The sequence below is a fragment of the Gordionus sp. m RMFG-2023 genome, chromosome 1, assembly GCF_954871325.1.
Source record: "Gordionus sp. m RMFG-2023 chromosome 1, tfGorSpeb1-WG-v2, whole genome shotgun sequence".
NCBI lineage: Eukaryota > Metazoa > Nematomorpha > Gordioida > Chordodea > Parachordodidae > Gordionus > Gordionus sp. m RMFG-2023.
Genome location: NC_088775.1, coordinates 83,314,936 through 83,339,731, shown reverse-complemented (window position 1 = coordinate 83,339,731; position 24,796 = coordinate 83,314,936). Strand labels below are relative to the sequence as shown.

At 25.5% G+C, this 24,796-nt stretch overlaps 1 protein-coding gene across 1 annotated transcript in view; it reads right to left on the bottom strand.

The window, feature by feature from the left end:
- Positions 1-24,198, bottom strand: part of LOC135931147 (putative uncharacterized protein DDB_G0285119) — a 38,123-nt gene extending 13,925 nt beyond the window's left edge. Inside the window, exon 1 of the mRNA XM_065468051.1 lies at positions 24,130-24,198. The gene's annotated coding sequence lies outside the window, so the exon portion shown is untranslated. The remainder of the gene's footprint in view (positions 1-24,129) is intronic.
- Positions 24,199-24,796: the final 598 nt, after the last annotated feature.

Below are 24,796 nucleotides of genomic sequence, written 5' to 3'. Positions count from 1 at the left end.
GACTTCCTAAACACTTGAATCCTTGGATATGAAACCTGAATAAATTTTAAAAAAAGTAAATTTTTTAGTAGGTAATAAGATCTAAGATATTCAATGGAATACCATTGGTGTAACATCCGGGGGATGCAGAGAATGCATCGCAGTGAATTTGGGCTATATATAAATTTTATGAGCTCATTAATCATTGAGTTAAAAGTCGTCAATGATATTTGAATAAAAGAAATTGGTATGTAAATGCGAACAAAGGTTATTCATTAAAATAAAAATTTTGAATATGATATGATGGTTAGATTTTTTTTTGGAATAATAATTAAATTGACTTCTAAAAGTGTGCTTTGATTATTTGTGGAAATACTACTAGATTGGCCATTCATTCATTAAATACAGAAGTGTCCATATAATCAGTTGTAACATTGTAACACAATTTTGTGGTTTGCATGTCAATAAATGATATTAATGTGCATTCATATATAATTCGACGTGCAAACCGCGCTACAGCTGACTCCTATGTAGGGACATATTTATTGAATCGCCATTCCAATAGTATATATAACATCATATTGGTATTCATGTAATTTTATAAATAGGCCCTAAGATTCGTAATCATACAAAATTGCTAAAGTTTACCGAAAATCAAATCAAACATTTAAGTTGTTTTATTATATATATATTTATTATTCAACTACGAAAAAAAATATAGGTAGGAAAAACCTGGCCCTCAGTATCGTTGTTACTTCGCTAGTTTTTATGACCTGCAATTTTTTTTAAATTTTTTATTTAAAAAAAGGTATAAAATGTCGCAACTCATAATTAATATTTTTTGTTTTAAAAAACCAATAAACTTATAATATAGTGATAATAATAATAATATAATAAAAATAATTAATGAAAATTATGGACAAAAGATATTTTATAAAAAATCAATAATGATTAAGGATGGATAAAAATTTTATTTTTCAAAAAAACACATTTTTATATTTATTTTTTTTAAAAGATAGAAAAATGTTATTTTGCAGAGATTTGCAAAAGCTCCCTTTTTAAGGTCCAATCGGGTTTTTCGAAATTCCACCGTCTGAATTTTATAAATAATTTGGCCACCTTAAAATATATTTTGAAATTTTTTTTTGTAAAAATTATTTTTCAAAAATGTATTAAGAAGCTAACAAATTTTTTAAAATATATGTGATTTTTAACTGGTTAATAATTTAAATTCAAGATTCGAACTCGAATTTGCGAATATTTTTCAGAATACTCATATTAGTAGCGTCACTATAGGGGGGGGGGGCAGAAGCTCTAGCCTTCTGAAGCAAAAAATTTTTTTTTCTTAATGGCTCCCTAATATCCCCCTGAACCAAAAATAGATTTTTTGTAAGTCCCCTTTCTATTAAGTATTATAATAGATTTGATTATTTAAAAATTAATTAGACTATCTGAATTTTTATTAAATGAGTGCAATTTTATTTATTAGATTAGATTAATACATATAAATTTCATTTTCACTATGTTAGCTTGTAAACAAATTCTGTGTTAAAAATGGAATATCAATATCACTCATAATGTCTAAATATTAATTTAGCATTAACAATTGAAGCTTATTTGATTTTTATTATTTAAATTATTTTATAACCCTAATTAAATAAATATAATCATTTATTAATTGAAAATTAACAAATTTAATATTGTAATTAGCCGTGTTCAAAATCACTAATCAACTATATTATTCATTTTTAAATTTAATTACCATACCTCTTCCTAAAATATTTTCAAGGTCCAAATAAGTATAAGAGATTTCTTTATAAAAAGTAAGTAGACATTGTTGTAGCTGTTGAAAAAAAGAAGAAATAAATTTAATATAATACATCAAATGTCAGTTATTTTCTGACAGGGGAATTAGGTTTTCCTTGGGGGAAGAAGAGGAGGTGATGAACACATGATGGGTTGATGGGAAAGGATTCTTTTGTCATCCATTTTGGGATGAAGAGTTTGGATTAATTCGAGAAGATGTCAGCGAGGAACTAATAATGGACTGGGAAATGAAGAATTAGATAATTAGATATTTATGATTTGTAATTTTTCTACATATTATATATTAGATTGTTGTTGGTGTTTTTTTAATAAAGAAGGTTGAGTCGTATTCTTATTATTATGAAACTATGGCTTGTAATATTGGTGCCGTGACCAGGATCGGATCTATCTAGGGATTAATGTGAAATCACAACGCAAGTACTAAAAAAAAACTATAGTGAGATTAAGGATTGGGTTTAAGGATTTCTATACTTTTATATTTAACTTAAAAAGGTGTAAGATAGAAAGTATGTAATGAGTATTAGGCAGAAATATGGAAATAAGATCAGGAATTTAAGACAGTAATATTTGGTATATTATCTTATGTCTAGATGTATATGGTACATATAATTTTGATCATTATTTGGTATGCCTTAAAACTCATTGAATGGTGTTATAGGTATTCCGTCATAGGAAGCTGAAAGACCTCATGAACAGCAGGACAGAAAGGATTGTTAAATATTTAAATATGTGAAATTTATGAAAATATATATGGATATAGACTTTTGTAATAAAGTGTGTATTATTTAATTATGCATTTTGGGTTTGTAAAGGGATGAATATGTATGGGATAATTTATTATTAATCAAGGTTAATATATTGCATAGGTAACATATGATATATTTAACTATGAATTATTATTTATAATGTTAATATATTGTATAGGTAACATATGATATATTTAATTATGAATGAGAATTTGAAGGAATTGAAGTATGATGAAGTCAGAATAATATCTATAATGTTAGATGTGGATAGTTATTTTGATTTAGTGTCTGCATTTAGTGTATATATAAATTGGATAGGAATTTGTATGATACATTAGATGGTGTATAATATTTTTTTTTTCCAAATTATGAAATCTTTATATTTAATATATATATATTTTTTTTAAATTATAAATTTTTATAAGAAGTTTTATTTGCAATTATTATATTATTTGTGTGGTATGCAATGATGTGAAGGGAAAATATTTTTACAGATAAGGTCAGCCCGTGTTGAGGGGTATGCCTTGAGGTGAAAATATTGTTTAGTTTGCATACTGGGGAAAGTTTTTTTTTTGTAAATTTATGCTGCATAATACATTTTTTTAAATCTTTTTAATAATTTTATAACACATCACATTTTACTATTTAATTATGAACATATTTTTAAAGAAAAGACTCAAATTATTTTATATTGTGAAGGTATATTAAAAATTCTTTACATATATACCATATAGCCCATTATATTATCAATTTTTGTTACTTTGCATTCTACATTTTTGTGAATTTGTGCTAATTGTGATGACAGAGTTAGGTAGAAATGGTATATTTTTCTTAGGATACTGAGTAATTCCTAGATGGAAAATATTGTATTTTCTACATATTATATATTTGTTCCTTCATATATAATATTAAATGTATTTATATACGTATGTATTGTAATTTTATTTATAATCTTTGTTCGGCCAAGTTTCGCAATTATTTTTAATACCTAAAGATGGATTTTTATATTCATTTTAGGAAATATTTATAAAGATGTAGCTTTGTTTTTTTTCACATGATAGAATGAAAATTACATGTGTTGAAATTGCGTCTCACACATAGACAATGTTTTCACATTACATTATTATATGTAAAATCATTATTTCCTAATTACCATGAATCATACCCTAATAATGTATATTATAGCTAGTAGTTCCCAAATGTCTTAAAATGAATAAATTATTATGTTTTGCGGATATTACATTGTCCATATTAATGTTCCGTAGATTATAAATGCAGATACCCCCATGTACATGTCATTATTGATAATGTCTGTTTTGGCGATTTTATATTGAAATGTACTGGAATTATTATATTATAAATCATTATAAGGGAAGTTGATTCGATAAATTCCCTGAACATCTTCAAGGCGTCCCAATACAATTATAATGGGCGAGTCGATACAATTCAAAGAGGTGATTCGATACAATTCAAAGGGGCGATTCGATACAACACCACCACAAAGAGAGGGACGCTGGGCTTGTGAAGGGTGGGCGTGTTGTAGCTGTTGAAAAAAAGAAGAAATAAATTTAATATAATACATCAAATGTCAGTTATTTTCTGACAGGGGAATTAGGTTTTCCTTGGGGGAAGAAGAGGAGGTGATGAACACATGATGGGTTGATGGGAAAGGATTCTTTTGTCATCCATTTTGGGATGAAGAGTTTGGATTAATTCGAGAAGATGTCAGCGAGGAACTAATAATGGACTGGGAAATGAAGAATTAGATAATTAGATATTTATGATTTGTAATTTTTCTACATATTATATATTAGATTGTTGTTGGTGTTTTTTTAATAAAGAAGGTTGAGTCGTATTCTTATTATTATGAAACTATGGCTTGTAATAGACATATAGTTTATAATCCTCTATATATATAATTGGTTATAAAATATTAGGTAAAATGCCACTTTTAAAGACGTATTTGTATATAATATATTACAATAAATATTTTAATAAATTTTACTTATAAATGCTTTTAATAATAAATATAAGTATCAATTTGCATTATGTTCTTTAACGTCATCTATTTATTTAATAATATTATGAAAAATTAAACATCTCTAGATATCTTTTTTCCTTCTCTTTTACTATGTATTTTTAGGAAAGCTATTTTTTTCTTCTTTGAAAAACAGTTTTGAGTTGAATTTTTAATACGAGTATATTTTTGATATTATTACAAACTACTATTATTTTATCATATAATATACCAAGGTGGTGCGACAATAATATATAAAATCTTAATTGCTTTCATCACATCAATCTGATCATAATTTTAAAGTTACAAAATGCAATTCTAATAAGGCATTCTTGCCGTGTAAATAACTCAAGGCTTCAATATATTTGCATAATTATTTCTTTTAAAGATTATTAGTGTTTTTTTATCAATTTATATAACATAATAAATTCTGATAAGAGTTTACATCGTGAGTGTCATGGCTCTGACTGCACCAGCATCTATTATTTGTGTGGCTATGTAATTTAATATTATTACTCCTGCTGCTGAGAACATTTGATTGTTTAATCTAGATGAGCAATAACTACTTAGTCGTTTATATATCATTACAAACGGAAGATAATCTTTTAGAAATTTAATATTTCATAATAATTTTCTCGATTACTTATCTAGCTTTATAATATCATCTAGGTCTAACCACCATATAGTCTTATGATTTGGATTAGTCGTTTATATTATCCTCTTGATTTGGTTAGGCCTACAAATATTACCTTATTAGTCGATTCTATAAAATCTAAAATCGTAACACAACGTTATATTAGTTTAATGACCTTTTGTCATGTGGACTGCTAAAAATTATAGCCCTGTGTGGTTTTTAAAAACTTTATCAATTGAGGTTAACTTTTTTATCACTTGTAATTTTTTAGACAACGCAATAGAAAATATTTAATATTGTAATAAATGGATAAATATTTTGTAATATTATATTTAGAAATGTTTTGTATTGTTTTACTTTTATTATTTGAGTGTATAATATATGATAAAATATGAAATTCAGAATAATTTTTTAGAGTTGTAAATTTCAATTAAAAAAGTATAATATATTAATATAAAACTCGACCGAAGGCCTGCAAGATAGGAAGTATGGTGGTGAAACCCCCCCCCCCCCCCCCTCCATAAATTATTTTAGTTGAGCCCCTTGAGATTGTAAAGGCTAGTGACGCCCCTTACTCATATCATATAAATAAGTATATTAAAATATGTAGATAAGAGTCTTTTAAAAAATAACTTATGTTTAGAGATTACAATTTTCGGTTCTAACATATAAGAGATTATTTTTAATAAAATTATCTACAATTTGCAGAGGAATAAAAATAACAACAATTAGATTTAGGGTTAATTTTAAATTTTTTTTTTATAAATGTGTTGGGCGGTAAGCGAGCACCTCTTCCGTTGTCGAATATGTCATGCATAGATGTATAAAGATTTTCCTACTGGAAGGGGTGGGGGTTACTAAAAACATAGTCGCCTATTCGTTCGATTTGTTCACTGTTTGATATTCATCTTCGCTATCCAAATTTAAGGTAATTTCGGACATTTTATATCACAGGGCGTTCAAAAAATTATTTTTGCCTATGTTTAACCACAATCTAACAAATTTATTTTAACGAATATTTATCATAGAATTTTGTCTAGAAAGAGATTTTGGAAGTTTTTTTTAAGTTTAATCGTAATAATATACAAAAAATCAATTCTTAAATTCGATTATTTTAAAAAACATTAATTAAAAAAAAAGATTTTTTTCTTTAACACATATCTTAAATTTCACAAATTTAGGGTTGTTAAAAACCCCAAAAGGCCAGATTAAAATTTTAGTCAAAATCCAAACCTTTCAGCCACCTATGAGCAAAATATTCAGGCTTACATAATATTATTTTGGTTATGATCTAGTCGGATCTTAAAAATCGACCCGATATGAAAGTCTTAAAATTACGAATGCTAAGTAGACTGTAAAGTATAAACTTGATAGAAAAAATCGGTATTTTATAATAAGATAAGTCCATTATATTTTCATATTGTTCATATTTTTCTAATACAATCTAAATGCAAAAATCTGGATAATCCTGCAATCACAGTTAGAGCGAATTAGCGCCGAAGTATACAAAATATGATTTTTATATTAATTTACTTTGCCGCCAACATGCTAACTGTTAATGCAGGGTAAGCTACAAATGATGTGGAGAAACTTTAAAAAAACAATTAATATTGTATTCTTACCTGTCCCAGATTTTTTATTTTTATAATCAATTCAATCAACCTGAAATCCAAAAATATATTTATATTAATTTGGCGTATAAAAAAATTTATTATATTATTGATTATTAAACATTTTGAAACACCAATTTTCATCTTAAATTTTCAAATTGGTTAGCTTATAAGGTTTCCCTTATATTAAATAAATCTTCTTGAAAACGACTTTATATTATATTAATAATATAATGCTTGTGATCCAAATCAAAATTTTGAAATTAATCTAGAGTCATTAATACAATCATATATTTTTGAGTAAACGTCATTTTAAATGTAATCCCAAATATTGGATTAAATTTTTATTTTTATTTATTTTTTACAAAATATTGGTATAAAAAAATTTGCGTAAAACCAATGATATTAATACTAAAACTAGAATGATGATTCATATTAAAGGTGGTATATAAAGTCAGCTATAGTTAATGTCCGTGGCCATAGTAGACATTACTGGCTACAATGTTTGTAAACTTTTTAATGCAATTTAATAAATGAGAGTCCAGTCTAGTTGTAGTAAAATTATCATTGGTTTCTAGGTATATTCACAACTTTTTCATATTTTTTTTTATACTTAAAATATTTTCGGAATTTTTTTTTAATATAAGCTTAACATTTTAAGTAATCCAAAAATATATATATAACATTTGTAATCCGAATTAAATTTTAATAGTAATATATCGCTTTGATTTTAAACCCTTTTTTTGAAAGGTAATATTAAGTTGTAATATATTGCATTTGTTAGAGACGCTAATCTATCTCCCTGTGTAATTTAATAATTTCGTTTTAAAAATTCTCATCAAAAGAAATATTTTATTTCGATTGTCTATATAAAAATATAAAAATATGAATATACACGAATTATTCAAATCCAATTCGTTTTCGAATGCAAATTTTAATATATTGATAGTGTTGTTAGACGGCTAACCAAATTTAGCCAAAAAAATATTAAGCAAGCCTGGAGAATTTTGCTCATAGTTAGCAAATGTTTGGCCATCTATTAAAGAAATCTCCAGGCCTGCGTAATATTTTTTGGCTAAAATATTGGATCAGCCGTTTTTAAGAATTGAGCCGTTTAACAACACTATTATATTGGTATTCGATGATTACGAATATAGTCATTTTATTACGGAATAGAGTATTTTTTTTAATTTTCTTTATTAATATGGGCTTGATAATAAATTTTATTATGCTCATTCATAGTATTTATTAGTAGAAAACTTACACCGTAATAATTCAATATGCAAGATAAGGATTTAAGACTTAAGATATATTCAAAAATTAAAGAGGAGCGTAATCACCATTTTTTCCAGAGAGGATTTATAGAGTGCTTTGCCTTTCCCTGTACCCTTCCTTTAAAGATATACTCTTATGTCTTTTAGTAATATAGCTTAGTTTTGCTATATAATGGGAATCATCCTCGTCATAAATTTATTTAAACAATTTCTATTTTTTAAAAAAAATGGCGTGGTAGATCAGATCCAGAATGAGGTGCACTTCCTATTGAATTCGAATCCAAGCTTGAGCTATAGAATTTTCTGTAAAATTTCTTTTCCTTCTGAAACCAATTTAATATTAGATGAGTAGTGCCCAATCTCTCCTGTGAAATCAACCTAAGAACATATGGTTGCCTTAAGCAAAATTTAAAAAAATTGACCTGGCTTCCTGATCCTATCAAAAAAAACAGATGTGATAGTTAGTTATTTTAATATATTTATAATAAAAATGTGGGTATACATTAATAAAAGCGTGCATTATCATTAGCCAAAAAATATATTATTTTATGATGATTTCTTTGCTTCCTTTTTTGGGTTAAAGGGGGGAAGCGGAGGGAGGAGGGATCTTTATTTAAGAAGAATATACTAAATGTCATCCAATCCGAGAAATAATTTAAAATGTTTTTTATTCCATTACTGATCTGAGTCACTTATTAAATATCTAAATACGATCCGATCCAAAAATTCGATCCAATTTTTTGATTTATCGGATAGTTACGATATTTTTATAGTAGAAATATTCTTAGACTCTGCCCGAACTATAGCCCGGTCCAAACCAAAGTCAATTCGGACCTGGTAGGGGTAGGTCGGGCTTTGTAGATCTTGAATTTATAGGGCTCTATAGTGGGAGATTTGAATATGAGATCAAATTCAACAATCGCGCAGTTGACAGAATAGGGCCTCATATACAGTAAGCGCGTATCGCCGGGTATTTTTCAAGGGCAAGCAAATAATAGGTAAAATTTAAAATGAAATATCATATAATCATATTATACAATTTATTTTTTTAAAGATATAAAAATATTTTAATAAAAATTAAAAGAAAATTGGTCATACATATTATTAATAAAATTACAAATGAAAATTACTTCATTAATTTTAATAGGGATTATTAATAATATGATATTACCTTACCCCCTCCCCCTCTTCGTTAAATTTTAAAGTGTAATTAAAAATTTTTTTATATACATATATTTTTCTCGAATTATCGATTAAGTTGAGAATAATTAAGATTATTTATATCTTAAATATTTTTTATTTTATTCAAAAATATATAGTAAAAAGAAAATCAAGTCCTTTCTTGATCTGTTAAAGTTTAATAATTTGAAAAAAATAAATAAATTTTCAAATCAAAGGCATTCGCGATGATTTAAAGTGAATTGAAAATTTTTTTTGTTCATTTGAATTAACTTAAAATAACGGAGAAAAGGGAGGAGGGCATTTTCTAAGATTAATATTATTTTAGGTCATGTGTCAACAGCTGATTTTTTTTCTTGATAGTAAGACAATAATTAAAATATAACTGTCCATCAAAAAAGAACAAAAATCAGCTGGATGGAGATAAAGGTTATATAAGGAATACTTGCATAATTAAGCCAACTCGAAGTACAAAATAAAAAGTTTGCTACTCTAAATATAGTTTCTAAATTTTATTGGTAAGAAGTATATCAGTATTTTTTTAAATAAAATTATAATGACTATTAAGATAATCGAAAGAAATCGATTTCCGTTTACAATGAAAATGAATGCATGAAAATTTTGAGCGTTTTATTAAAATGATTTTTAAAATTTGCCCATTTATTCCATATAATCTAAAATAATTATAGTCCTCAAAATTTTCGAGCATTCATTTCCATTAAAAATGGAACTTCTTTCGATTGTACAACATTTGAATGCTTGTCAAGTATTTTATTTCCAAATTATAATTGTCAAAAGATTGGTTTTTATATTATGAGATCTTTTATAAAGATCCATTTTACCAAACCGCTTTTCTTAACTTAATATTTATGTTGCTTCAGATACTCAAAGCAGTAATCAGGAATTTTGACTTGGAAAGGGGGGCATAGGGGGACATTTTCTTAAATATGTTTTAAGCATATTTCAGTGACCTGCAGAGGTATTATTTGCACTGCCCGGCCCGGATTTTTTAAAAATATATTATATTTATTTTTAAATTTTATAGCTAATAATGGTGATTTAAAATATTAGGTTTTAAAATATACGTTATAAAAATCGGTAACAGGTTTAGGACCGGGCCTTCTATTAGGACATAACATTACTTCTGTTAAAACACATGTGCAAAATTTCCTTAGGGGGGGGGTGATTTATTTATATGGGGAAATCTGTCCTAGTACTGTTAGCACTTGCCTGTATAATTTTTTTTAAAAAGAGTAATTTTACTATTCCTTTTTTTCTTTGGCAAAAAACTCTATAAGAAGAGAAAAGAAGCAAAATAATATTAAATTTGGCAGATTCATGAGAGGCCAAAATAAAAGATTTAAAATTAAGGTTCAGCGCCTGATCGAACTCGAGAGAATGTCTTTGACCCCAACCAATGCAAGCTCAGACAGATAGGATTCAACTGGTTATAGGGCTCCATATTTTCTAAGCCAATGTTTAAGAAAAATAATTATTCTATAATATATATCAAATAATTCACACTTTGCCTGGCGGATATCAAAACCTCAAAACAAACCAATAGAAAATGTATTTTTCACGTCTATACACAACACCTTGGGAATTTTTTGGGGATAAGACCGTCTTAATTAATAAAACCCTCGGGTAAAAAAATTAACTGTAGACACCGAAAATTCTAACTTTGGGTTTTAAGAGAGAGAGGACATCTTTATAGATATGCCCATCAAACTTTCTTTACATATACTCTTTCCTTGGACAACTTCACCAATTAAACATGGCCTGGTCTGACTAATGCATTTAGTAATTATATAAAATATCACGTCAAATTGAAGGTCATTTGATCTTGATATGTTTAAAATGATTTCATTTCAATTTTTTCCATCGCATATATTATTTAATACTTTGAAGTATTTTAAATTAAAAAGATTTCTAAAAAAAGAACCTATACCCGAGAACTTCAGTAGAATTTAATTACTTTAAGGGTGGAAGGTGACTTAAGTTTAAATTCCTTAGTGTAAGTCTTAAATGATTACTATCGATATTGAGAGATTTAATGTTCATATCAATTGAATGTCGATTTATCCTAAAAGTACAAAATTTAAAATATATTATGTAACTTCCAGTGAAATAAGATGTTCAATTTTAAATTCTAGTTCGAATGGTTTTTAATTTTGATATTGTAGCATCCTCTTGCACAGGAAAACCGAACCTCCAAGTGTATCAAAGGTAAAAATAGAATCATTAAGATATTTATAAAATATACATAATATTCTTTATAATAATAAGCTATATATACGCCATTTCAGTTAATAAAATATACATGTAAAATAAATATGTATAACATTAATTCCGCTAGATGGGCTATATGCATTTATAAAATAGATAATTATTTAATCAAATCAATATTTCAATAAAACAAAAATACTCTAATAACTTTTCTATGTAAAATGCAAGGGTCATAATTTTAAAAAATTCAACAAATATATGATAACATTTAGTTTAAATAGTGTCCTTTTTTAAAAATATTGTGTCTTTTTTATAATGGTCCAAATCAAGGAAATCGCCGTTTTAACAGTAAAAAATTTGTCTATTTATAAATATATGGCCTTCCAGATTTGACAGGTCATTATTAATGAAGGATATCATTTTATTTTAAAAAAACATTTTTAATATATCTTAACCCTAACCTATATCTTTCAAACCTTTAATTAACCCTAACTCATAACTCCTTAACCTTTAATCCGATTGTTTAATTTTAAATATATTTCACCCGTTTAATAAAAATCTTCTTCAGTCTTTCTTTCTTTCTTTCTTTCTTTCTTTCTTTCTTTCTTTCTTTCTTTCTTTCTTTCTTTCTTTCTTTCTTTCTTTCTTTCTTTCTTTCTTTCTTTCTTTCTTTCTTTCTTTCTTTCTTTTTTTCCTTAACTAAGTTTGGTTATTTTTTAAGATTTTCTTAAAATGGTAACTTATATAGAGTGATCTTATATTATTTTAAAAAAATAAATATTTAAAAAAATTTATAAAAAAAATGTAAGTGTTAAAAGAAAAGGAAAATCCATAAAATAAATGCTCTAAATATTCACAAATGATCCCATATTTATTATTTATTATAAACATTTAAGTAAGTTATTTTAAGGAGTAAATAGTATTAAAGATTAGGAATAGGTTTAAAATTTATATTATTAAATAATAGTAATATTTAAATTAGAACACTATTATAAAAGTGATCATTTTATCAGGTTTCCAAATTATATAAAGTTAATTTGTTCAGAGATATAAATAAAACATATTATTTTATCAACATGGTCAGAATGTAAGGTTAAAACTTAATATAGGGTGAAAACTAAGTAAAGTTGTCATTTTTTAAAGTCAGCAACAATCTGTCTAAATTTACTTTAAACTTTAACCTATTCTTTTTACTACGATTCTGACCATAGTGATAATTTTATCAAGATATTTGTTGATTATGAATGCGTTAATCATAAAAATGGCATTCCAATTCAATCCATACCTTTTAAAGGTGCCCTTTTTTTATTCATACATAAGTTATATAACCTACCTAAATAAAAAACATATAGCTATAAATATGCCCTCTAGTGGAATAATTTAAATATATTTCTATTCAACAAAAATAAATACTTTTCCATTTTTTAAATGAACCCTTTACTATATCTTGTGACACATGGGTTACACATAATTTTAAACTTATCTTATGTTATAAATAAAATTAGATTTTGATTTTTTAAATAAAATATTTTCAATGAGATTACAATTTATATTGATATAAATGTTTTTTGAGAATTTATATAGAATTATATCTATGTAATTCATAATCAACGTCAAGCATTTGAGATCTAAAAAAAATTTTCAACAGATTATAATTCTTCGAAAAATTAAACGGTCGAGGGGGTAAAGTCAAAGTCGTTATACAATTTTACTAATATCGCATAATTTAGATGAATAATTTTAAAATAATATTTATTATTTTTTTAACTCTCCAAAATATCTAAAAGTTTATTGAAGAACTAGATTAACATTTGATTTGATATGACTCGAACACTTCGTAGTCGTACTTTGATTTAATCCTTGAACCTATATTCGCAATGATCAACTAAGACAGTGGCATGAAAATCTAATTTCATACCAAATTATAATATTTTTTGGAAAAAATTGAACATTATTTACATGATTATAATGTCACAATTATTATGGTTAAAATACTAATAAATCTTTCTTAATAAATGAAGAAAATTTTAAATAATTTTTTAACATGTACTTGTCAGAAAAAACGTTTTTAATGTTAAAATTTATGGAAATATTTTTTTTATTATTAACTATGTTTCTATACGACATATATTATGCGAAATTTACCGTGGTAATTTAAACAGACGGACCCCAGACTTTAAAATAAAAATTACTTGTATAAATTTTAGGTTTTTTTAGGTTGCTTCTTTAGGTAAGCGGAAAATAATTCCCCGAAAAATCCCAAATAATAATTCTTAGAAAATAACTCCCCGGAATTGATTTTCTCAAAATTTTTAAATATTTTATTTGAGGATTTATATTTATAGGGAATTATTTCTCCTATTTTATTAATTTTGTAATTTGTAATTTCTTAAAAAACGGTGATTTTTTTTTCCGGGGAATTATTTTCCTAGACTCCTTCTTTTAGCGACTCTTTTAGAAACTTTTTGAGTCCCTTTTTTAATAAAAATAACTTTTAGTATACACCCATAATCCATCATTCAAAATTATAAATATATTCCTTGGAATCGCAATAAAATGTAAATACTGATCGATCGGTAAATAACCTTACTGAAAAATAACTAATTTGGTAAAACTAAGGGGCTCATTTTTTGCAATCTGCTTATACGTTTTATTTTACTAAATATAAAGTCGGAAACTAATATCGAATTAGGCTTTTTTTTTTAAAAAAAAGAAAAAATAATTGACCTGAAAAAAACGGATACAATTAAGACAGATACCATATAACTAATGAAAAAAAAACTTTGATTTAATATATTGAAAAACTGACGTGTATACGTAGAACATGTTTTTATAAAACGAATCCCATAGGTCAAATGGTTATGATTAATAATTATGGTAACATTTATAAATTATATAATTTTATACAATATTTTTTTAAAGGGAAGGGGGTAGAAGATAGTATTGTCAAAAAGCACTATTCGGGTCGATTTTTATGAAAGGCCCGATTAAGATTATAACCAAGATAATATTGTGTAAGACTGGTGATTTTTCTGATAGATGGCAGAAAGGTTTGGGTACTTGGCAAATCTTAAGCTTACACAATATTATTTTGGCTAAAATCTTAATCGTGCCTTTTATCAACACTACTAGAAGACATCTACATTTCCCTATAATAAAAATCTTTTTTATTCAATCACTGACGGGAACCAATTTTTGTGAAAACCTAATTCTTCGATGAGGTTAGGGTAATCTAAATTAAGGGTAAATATATATAATGTTACTTTAAATTAGTATTATATTTATAAATAATGTTTATATTGATTATATGGAATTCGTGAGTATTTAGAATTTCTCAAATTTAAATCCAAAATTTAAATTTTATTTGGCCAGAAATGTATTCCAACATATACAGAGAGCATCCTCACTGTAAATTTCGGATAATTTTGCCTATAACTTTTGAAATTTTTTTTAAAATTTATATCAACTTTTATATTTGATTTATTCATATAAAGTTTAAAAATAAATAAACTAACGTTAGAAAATCGACCGAAATTTTAGAGCGCAGTTATTCTACAAATGCTGAAATGCATTACCGGTTGAATCATATTTTTGAAATTTAGAAATCTCCCTTAGTAAATGATAAAAAACGCAAATGATTCATTTTCATCGTGAAAAATGGTAAAATTACCGTTTGGCGTTAGCAACCATTTAAAAAAGACGTACACTTATCTCAAAATGTAATATTTAGAAATTAAAGAATTAAAAAAGCAGACGATAAAATAATTTTAAAAGACAAATTCTTTTTTTTTTTAGAATTTAGTTAAAATTTTGAATCTACGATTAATAAAAAATGCAACCTCAATTTAAACAAGGGATTACCCATGTATTCATAGCTAGAGCGAATTAGCTTCGAAATTATTATATTTATATATTTTTTTAATACTTTTGCGACGAATTCGAGCGCTAACTATTAATACGGTGATAGTATGAAGAATGAGCCATAGCTGACCGTCTTTGAAAAGATATTTCATAATTATTTTTAATTTAGTTTTTTTTTCACTTTCCTTTATACTAAATTTCTTTTCATTACATTTCTTTCCCTTTCTTTTCATTTTTTTTTCTTTCTTTTTTTTCTAAAAAGCTCTAATAAATAAAGAATAATTGAATATCGATTATTTTATTTAATAAAAAAATATATATTTCTTTTTGAGAATAAAAGACACCAAAAAAATATATATATTTTTTTATCTGAAAATTTATGGTTTATTTTTATATTTATAAAAAAATTAAAAAATGAAATATTTTAGATAGAATAAAAAAAGTTAATAAAAGAAAATCGTAATAAAATTAAATATTTTAATTGGATAAACTATTTCTTATTATTATGAAGATAATTAGGGGAGTATAAAAAACATTGTTATAAAAATAAATAAATTTTCGGGGAATAAAGGGCATGACTCCAGGATGATTACGAGATATTTAAGGAATAGTTTAGGAGCAAAATAATTATAATTAAACACATATAGATTGTCGAGGCCTGCAGGCCCTACCCTGAACCAAACCCTGTAAATGGGCGGAAAATAGTATTATTTTGAAATTCCAGGCCGGGTTTAAAAATTTTTTCCTTTTAAATTATATCAAATTATAATCAGTTGGGAAATCATATAAAGGATAAGTTTTATTTTAAATTTCCCAAAATTATTCAAAATAACGAAATTATAAAAATTCTGGGCTGAGCCGAAAAATGATCGAACCTGAGAAAATTCGATCCGAACCGAAGGATATCAAAAATAAAAATCCGGTCAAGGCCGAAATATATAATGAAAATTAAGGTCAGGCTAAAAAAAAATTTTAAAAAATAAGGAGCGGGTTTGAAAATGATTTTTTTTAAAAGATTCGGGTAGAATTTGGAAATGGTTTTTTAAAAAAAAAAAATCTAACAAGTACTGAATATTTCGATTATTGCATAATATTAAATTATTATATTCGTCTTAAAATATAATCTTTTTTATATTTTTTTGTAGTTTGGGCTTAGGATCAAAATTCAATCGTGGATATAGCCCTTCTATATTTACACTACTAGGCCGAAAGAAATGGCCGATTATATAATAAAATGATATTTATATCGAAATAAAAAATAAATAAAAGAATCGTTTAAATAATCCTTTTAATTGGCTCATATGGTGTTTCTCCTGAATTCGGGTGAGCCTTAAATATGCGATCTTTCCCACACCCAAGTTTATATAATAATATACTTATCACAACCCATGATTATGCATAGATAATCATATCTGGTTATTCTTAGATATAATATATAAGCTCGCTGTGAGATACCAACTGCCACTCCGATAATTCAGGTGAGCGTTTATGTGTTTTTTCCAACATCCAAGTTTATATACTATATTTATCAGAAACATGTTAGTATATAAAATGATTATAGAATCTTTTATAAAAAATGTATAATATTATAACTTAGATATGCGATATCTGGTTATTTTACAATATTATATTAACTCGCTATAAAATTCCAACTAAACTTATATCGATTTTAGATATCTTTTAAATACATATTTAAAATTAATTTTACATTGTTTTTTAGGGTGCGAGAGAATTCCACAAAGATAAGAACTTTACTCATTTTGTTAAGTTGAATTTAAAACTAATAACATTGAATAATCAAAGCGACAAAAATAGGATCATATGGTAAATATGTGTAAAACTTACAAAAATTGATAAAATATAAGTGGTTGGACTCTAATGAAAATTCCCAGATGAACGAAATATTGAATCTATGAATTTATTTTAATTTAAAATATTATGAATAAGTGAAGGGGATGCAAAAATTTCCAAACCAAAACGCCCAAAATAGTTAGTTGAAGACAAATTTGTTTTTTTCAAGCCATCTATAAAATTTGAGTTTCATATGTAAAAAAAATAATGTTTTTATTAGAATCTAATAAGTTTAAAATTATTTGCTGAATGTAATTTTATATAATTAAATAATATGTGATCAAATTTTATTTAATATAATTTGGAGTCAAATATATATTTCTTTCTTTCTTTCTTTCTTTCTTTCTTTCTTTCTTTCTTTCTAAGGTCAACTTGATTTAACATCTGAAAAATTTAAAAATATAATTATTTAAATTCAATGCACTCTTCCCTTAAGGACACAACTTAACGATGATAATTTTTTAAAAACATTATTGGGGGGGGGGGGGTATATAATTAAATTTAATTTCCATATTTAATCGCAAACCATCATTGGTTTTAATTTCATATATTTAATATATAAATTTTTAGCGATATGTTCAGGGTTCAAATTCTTGCGGTAAGTTTGGGATTACTTAAAATTTTACACAATTGAAAACAATTTTAGATTGTAAATTTGTCAAAAAAAAATTATAATATAAAAAATGAAGTTAAAAATTATATCAATGTAATTTGTATTTAGTTTTTTAATTTTATATATTAATTCTAATGCTCTCCAGATGTTTTATAAGAAAAAGATCAAACTTTTGATTGTTAAATTTTTTTTTGCAAAAATTGGTAAAATGAATATTAATTTCAAATTTCACATAATATTTTTTTTTATGGTAGCATTTTGTTTTAAAAAGTTTACATATTTTTATTTATTAATTAATTTCAGTCTTTAAATATTTTGAACACTTAATTTAATTAAATTAAACTTTGTTTAATTATACAAATAAAAATTAGAAATTATTAAATGATTTCGGCCTGTATATTTTAAAACCAAATATTTTAAAATGGCCATTAGTTATAAAAATAAAAAATAAATATTATATATTTTAAAAAAATCCGTGCCAGGCCTGAAAATATAAAAAACAGACCGGGCTAGTCTGAAAAATTTTTTTGAAACGGGTCGGGTCATGCGAATGGCACCTCCTGCTGGTTTCTGATATGAGTTTCTTTTTTTTATGAAGATTGTCAAAATAAATTGGAAAATTTCTATTTTATTTATTTATTTTATTAATAACATATTTTTTTTATTATAAAGAAACAACAGTAAAAACATGAAATAATTCAAATAATATTTAATCCATACTTATATATTAGTGCTAAAGTAAAAACAAATTTTCAAGTAATAATTACAAATCCCGAATTGGAAATGCGAAAAGGTTGCAGAAGGAACAAATATAACAATATTGAGTTATGTTTTTGCAAAACTCTTTCACATTTATGATTATTTAGAACTTTTTTAAAAAAAATCTCGCAACACTTTAAAACATTCGTACATGATATTCCTCTGTCTGAGTATATAAAGTAACTTAAAGGTAAATTTCCATATAAGGTCATTGATAGATTTAAGCATCCATTTAGTATCTTATCGTGACTACAAAAAATTCTCGTCGAAAGATAAAATAGTGTGTAAAAAAATGTAGAGTAAGATAAAATATTTCGTCAAGCTGATTCAGCAATCGGATAATTGGAAAGCTAAACTAAAGGCTAAGTGTGAGTGATATTGAATATATTTAGCTATCAAAATTTTATTTAAGTCTATTTAGTTAGAAGAAAAGACTGAAAGTGTAAGCGCAAAGAAAAAGATATAGCACTCATAGAGATAATTCTAGCTAAAAACACAGCCGGGTTGTGCAGGGGTCTGAGGAACGCTGCCCCAACCATAAGCCTTTTTAGATAAATTTCGAAATAAAATACTTGTTATATATAGTATACTTCATGTAAAATCCGTTTAAAAATCTTTCAATAAAAATGTATGTAATTTTATTCGTTTTTCACATAAATAACGAATAAACCCCCCACCCCTCCACCCCAATCTCGACACAAGTCTACACCTATGGTTATACATCAACAGATAAGTTAATCCCTGAACATCTTGAGCTTAGGACAATAAGTATCCCCCTCTGGTTATTCGCGCGATCTTCAATGACGCAGAATTTAAAAATATCCCCCCCCCCTCTCCATTCTGATAAATCCCTTTATTCTTTTTTAAGTTATATGAATGTTTGTTTTAGTTTCTTCGTTTAAAATAAAAATGATAATTAAGATTATTTTTTTGGAATTAGATTAATTAGTGATTTTATTCATGTTTATATAAATGCGTTTAATTTAAATTCTTCAATCAATAAAAAATTTGCCAAGCCGTGCCTCAGTATAAATTTCGGGTTGGCTTAAAAATAAAATAATAAAATAGAATTTGCACTGCTCCACTAAAATTATTGGGAAAAACATTTTAGAAAAATACTTTATACCCTATATTGAACGGGATTGTGTTAAAAAATTATGATAGAATCAAAATATTTCCTATCCTTCTAAGATTTTCACTGACGTGGTTACGTCTGGCACCCCTTCCCCCCCCCCCCACCATTCTTGAATTAAATAATTATTTATCCTACTTAATATGATTGATTTAATTGATATGAAATTAAAAAAAATTTAATCAGGGGCATCGTTAACAAACAAATTTTTGACATGTATTTAACGGGAAAAAAATAATGATTTCCCTGTTAAAAATATTTTATTTTGCATAAGCCCATACAAAAATAATGTGGTTGAAGTCATACTAGTAAGTAAAGCAAGAATTGTCAGTGGTCTAACAATGATGCTGCTGACTCCCCATGCAAACGGTTTCCAAGAGGCGTCTAGTAGCCTTCAGAGTGTTTGCCCACCTTTGGTTGTTACGGCACTGGTTATTGGTTTAAACTTTGGGAACAAACAAAAATGGTTGAACAATTTTCGGGTGTAGGCTCAGTAATAATATGCTTCGATCCTATCCAGTAGTCTCTGATTTTCTCTTCTTATTACTTTAAAACACGCTATATTCTTCTCCAGATCTGGTGGGCTGAATTATTGTCAAATCTTTCATTCCATTAATAAAATTATTTAAACACATTAATTTAGAAGGCGACCTATTTTAATTGCGTGATATTTATAAGAAAAAATTGTCGGGAGGGGGGGGGGTTGCATTTCCCTTTCTTCCCTATGCCTATTCCTGAATAGGAAAAAAAATGAATATTTAATGAGAGAAGGAATTATATTCTAGTAATTAACCTAAATTAACAAAAATAAAATGTTATTATTTTTATCTCTCTTTTTATTTACTGTTGAATTTTGAAAAAAAAATTTTAAAACTTATTTAGGATAAAATATTATTTTAACTTGACGGTATAATTATAATTTACTCTTTATTTTTGTAATTTGTTTAATTTACCATAATTTTATTTGGGAGATTATTATAATCTGGATATTTATATATAGTATATTATATAAATAAATACTAATTACTATGTATATTCATATTAATAATTTCTTTTTATGAAAATTTGCACATTTTTCCAAATAATTTTTCGAACAACAAAGGAAGGAAGGATGAATGTAACATTGAGATAATCATCACCGAAAAAAAAGGATAATTAACTTCTAATTAGAATGATCTGGAAATTATTATTATATTTTCAAACATGTAATTTTTTTAAAAAAAAATATGTTTAGAAATGCTATCATATTTCCAAAAAAATAGGAGGTCGCAGGTTATTAACCAGGTGTAATTAAATAACTAATATTTAATAAATTAATACGAGAAGGTCCGTGATATAATTATCAGTTATGGGCAATTATGCGGATCTAATAACGAATTATTTGTATTCGATTCTTTTGAAAGATTCGAACAATTTATTATTCGTGGTTTGTAGAATAATAATATATACTATTCTTATTTGATTGGTCAACTGCGAATAGTGAATTATTCGATTCGTTCAAAATAGATCAAATACGAATAATGATTCTCATTCGTTTTTGAATTGGCCTATCGGCAATAAGAATATCCCATAAAAACAGAATAACTAGGGAGACAGATTTCACATCAATGATATTAATTATATAACTCTGAACAGTAATAATCCAACCAAGAAGGATAAGCGGGATGTAGGAAATTCCTCTACTCTTAGCAAATTTGCTCATTTTCGTAAATATCATTTTAAAGCGAATAAAAATTATCTTCCTACACCCGCCCTATAACACACCTCCTCTGCCATCTTCCTCCTCCACCAAATTGAGTACATTATGTAATTATAAACAATATTTATTTTATATATTTTTTAAAAGGTAGAAGTTAAAAAAAAATTTTGGAAAAAATGTCTAATAAATTAAAATAGAGGAAAAAATTATCTTTATAAAAATAAATGAAATTCGCCAAAGTCCAACAAAAAAAAAGTGCCTAAAACAATTAATTTGTGGTCAAAAATAAAACTCTCTACGAATATCATGGCTACTCCTATGCCAATAGCGTTATAATCGGATGCAAATACGAAAAATATTCATTTTCAGTTTTTCCGATGTTAATCATCATTTTGAGATTTTTTATAAAATTAAATTTACCGAAATTTTTTAAATATATTTTAATTTTTTTAAACATTAAGATTATCATTATCATACTTAATATTTTAATTCCTCAATTGGTTATATAATATTGGAACAAAATGTGACGATTATATAAAAAAAAACATTATATAAAATATTTAATACTTTACTATTATACTATTTAAAGTTATAAAATATTGAATTAAATGTTCGTGGCAATATTTAATTTTTTTTCTTCTTCAAATGTCATGTATTATCAGACAATTTTATTACTTCGCGATAGAGGATTGTAAGGGGAGAGGTTGTAGTTTCTGTCATCAAGGTCTTATAGGAACACATATGGCGCGCTTTGAACTTTGTCTGGGGGTCATATTTTTTGAAAATTAATTTTGATTTTAATTTTATTTCTGCGAAATTTAAATTATCTAGCCATATTTTAAAAATTATAATTATATATGTATGTATATATATATTTATAAGAGGAGGGTTAAGAAGGATAAAAAAAATTTTTCAGAAATTCGAAGAACAAATCTAAAATTAGAATAAATTCATATATTTTTTAATGTTTATTCAATAAACTTATAAACAAACATGAATTTTTGGTTAAAATATGTCAACTAGCGGAATATTTTTTATATTAAGGAATTAATTTATAAATAAGTAAGTGAGATAAATAAAAAGCTAGTTAAGACTAGCTTTTTATTTTATTTTAATTTTTCATAGTAAAAAAAAATATATAAATAATAATAAATGGCCCGATCATTACTCACTTGCCAATAATAAATTATTAAAACATCAAAAATGGAATTTAATAACATAAAATATAAAATAAAAATATTTAGTTTTATATAATTTTGGATTTTTTGACATCCTTACCTGTACAAAATATTGGCCTTCATATCATTGGCACCTATGCATAAACGATATTAAAGAAAAAAATTTCAAAATTTACGGGGGTGGGGAGAATCCCCCATTTTAGATAAGTCTGCGAAATTATAAACATAATAAAACATATGATAAATTTGGTATATAAAATTAAAATTTTATTTTTAATAAATCTTTCCTTTTTCAACTTATCCGATTTCAGAGAGCAACCCGCATAAAAAATATTTGAACTACTTTCTCGTTTTTTTTTTCGTTTTTATGTGTCTCAAATGAAAATAATTTTTAGATTAAGAAAAATAAGAAAGGATACACATTTACCTATGCCTCAATCGATATATTTTTTAACATAAAAAAAGTGTTCTATCTGCATTTCCGAATAGAATCCTCTATTCAAAATTAAATTAAGAAAGAAAATTGGCAAACGGGATATACTGAAACTAACGGATAAGGGAGAATTAAAAACCCTAATATTGATAAATTTTGAGAATAATTTTTTTTTTTGGAAACGTATTTCTGGGTGTATAGACGAGTACCCTACCATACTAAAATTCAGAAAAATTTGCCGCGAAATATATACATTTTTTATATACCGTCGGCTGAATATTATAGTGTTCTATATCCACTTTTCTTGCATGGTGATTTTTTTTGATGATAAATGTATTCTTAAGTATGTATTATATTCTCATATATCCAGAATAAAAATGTTTAAAATTTAATTGAGAATTATTCTTGCATTATTATAGTGTGTGCAAGAAAAAAATTTTTTTTTTGAAATGCTCCCTGAACAATTTTAAAAAATAGACATAGAACACTATAATACTCAAAATGTTTAATTAGGAAATTGTCTGAAATTCGCAGAGTGGGTACCTTATATGTGCTGGAATATGAACTCCTTCAAAATTGGGTATATCAAAATTAAGAAACGCGTGTTAAATATGATTTTGATTTTTTTTAAAAATTTTCTATAAAAAAACCTCGGGTCTATGAGTCATATTAGAATATGCTGAAACCCCTAGGACATACATCCATTAAAGAAATGTTTTACTTAAAATAATTTATGGGACGTTAATCAGTCACACTGCTGGATTCGTGTTAATAAAATTTATCATTTAATAAAATGCTTGAAAGAAACTCATAACTTTTCAACGGCATAATAATTTATCAGCTGTCAAGGAATGATCTAAATGTCATTTAGCGGTCCTGACTTAAGACTATAGCAATTAATGCATCTATGTACTACTTTAAGTAGAGTATTTAATAAATATTATAAATAACAAAAATCGAATTTGTTCAATTTTAAATTCCGTATGGAGTTGGATTCAAAACCAACTGTCAGCTGAAAATAATGATCACGACCCTTCCTTCTAAATAAGGACATAAATAAATTTAAATTTATAACCAAAAAAAAAAATAATAAAAATAATATAATTATTACCTGTCATAAGATGAGATATTATCAATCAATATAAGTTATAAGAAAAAAATATTGAAATCCCAGGTGATTAAGAAATTCAGGAAAATGATAAATCTTAAGAATATTATTTCACTCGAATAATTTATTATTACAAATAAAATAAAAAATATTTTTTAAAATTTTTATTTAAAAATTTTATTTTTTTTTATCGATTGATTTTTTTTTTTTAAAAAAATTATTTATTTATTTTTTGTTATTAAATTATCTTGTATTTTTTCCATATTTTTTTTTTGAGAAATTATTTTTTATTTTTATTTTAAAATGAAACAAAAAAAACCATCAATTTATTGATTTTAAAATCTTATTTATAAATTACCAAATTTAGTATAATTATAATTATAATTAAATATAAATGAGACATCTTTTAGAACCCGTTATTAAATTGTAAAAATTTTTTTAAAAAAAGGACCAAATATATTTATTCATTTTGCGCGGTGGTTTACGACCCGACCCGTCCTTTATGGAACTTCGCAAAGCTGACAAAACCTTGTTAACCCTGCATTCACAGTGTTGCGAATTCGCTGCGAAATATACAAAATATGTGATATTTAATATAATAATCTTACATTCATTTTTGTATGCTTTCGTCGCGAAGCTCTAATTCTGAATGCAGGGTTATTCAGATAAA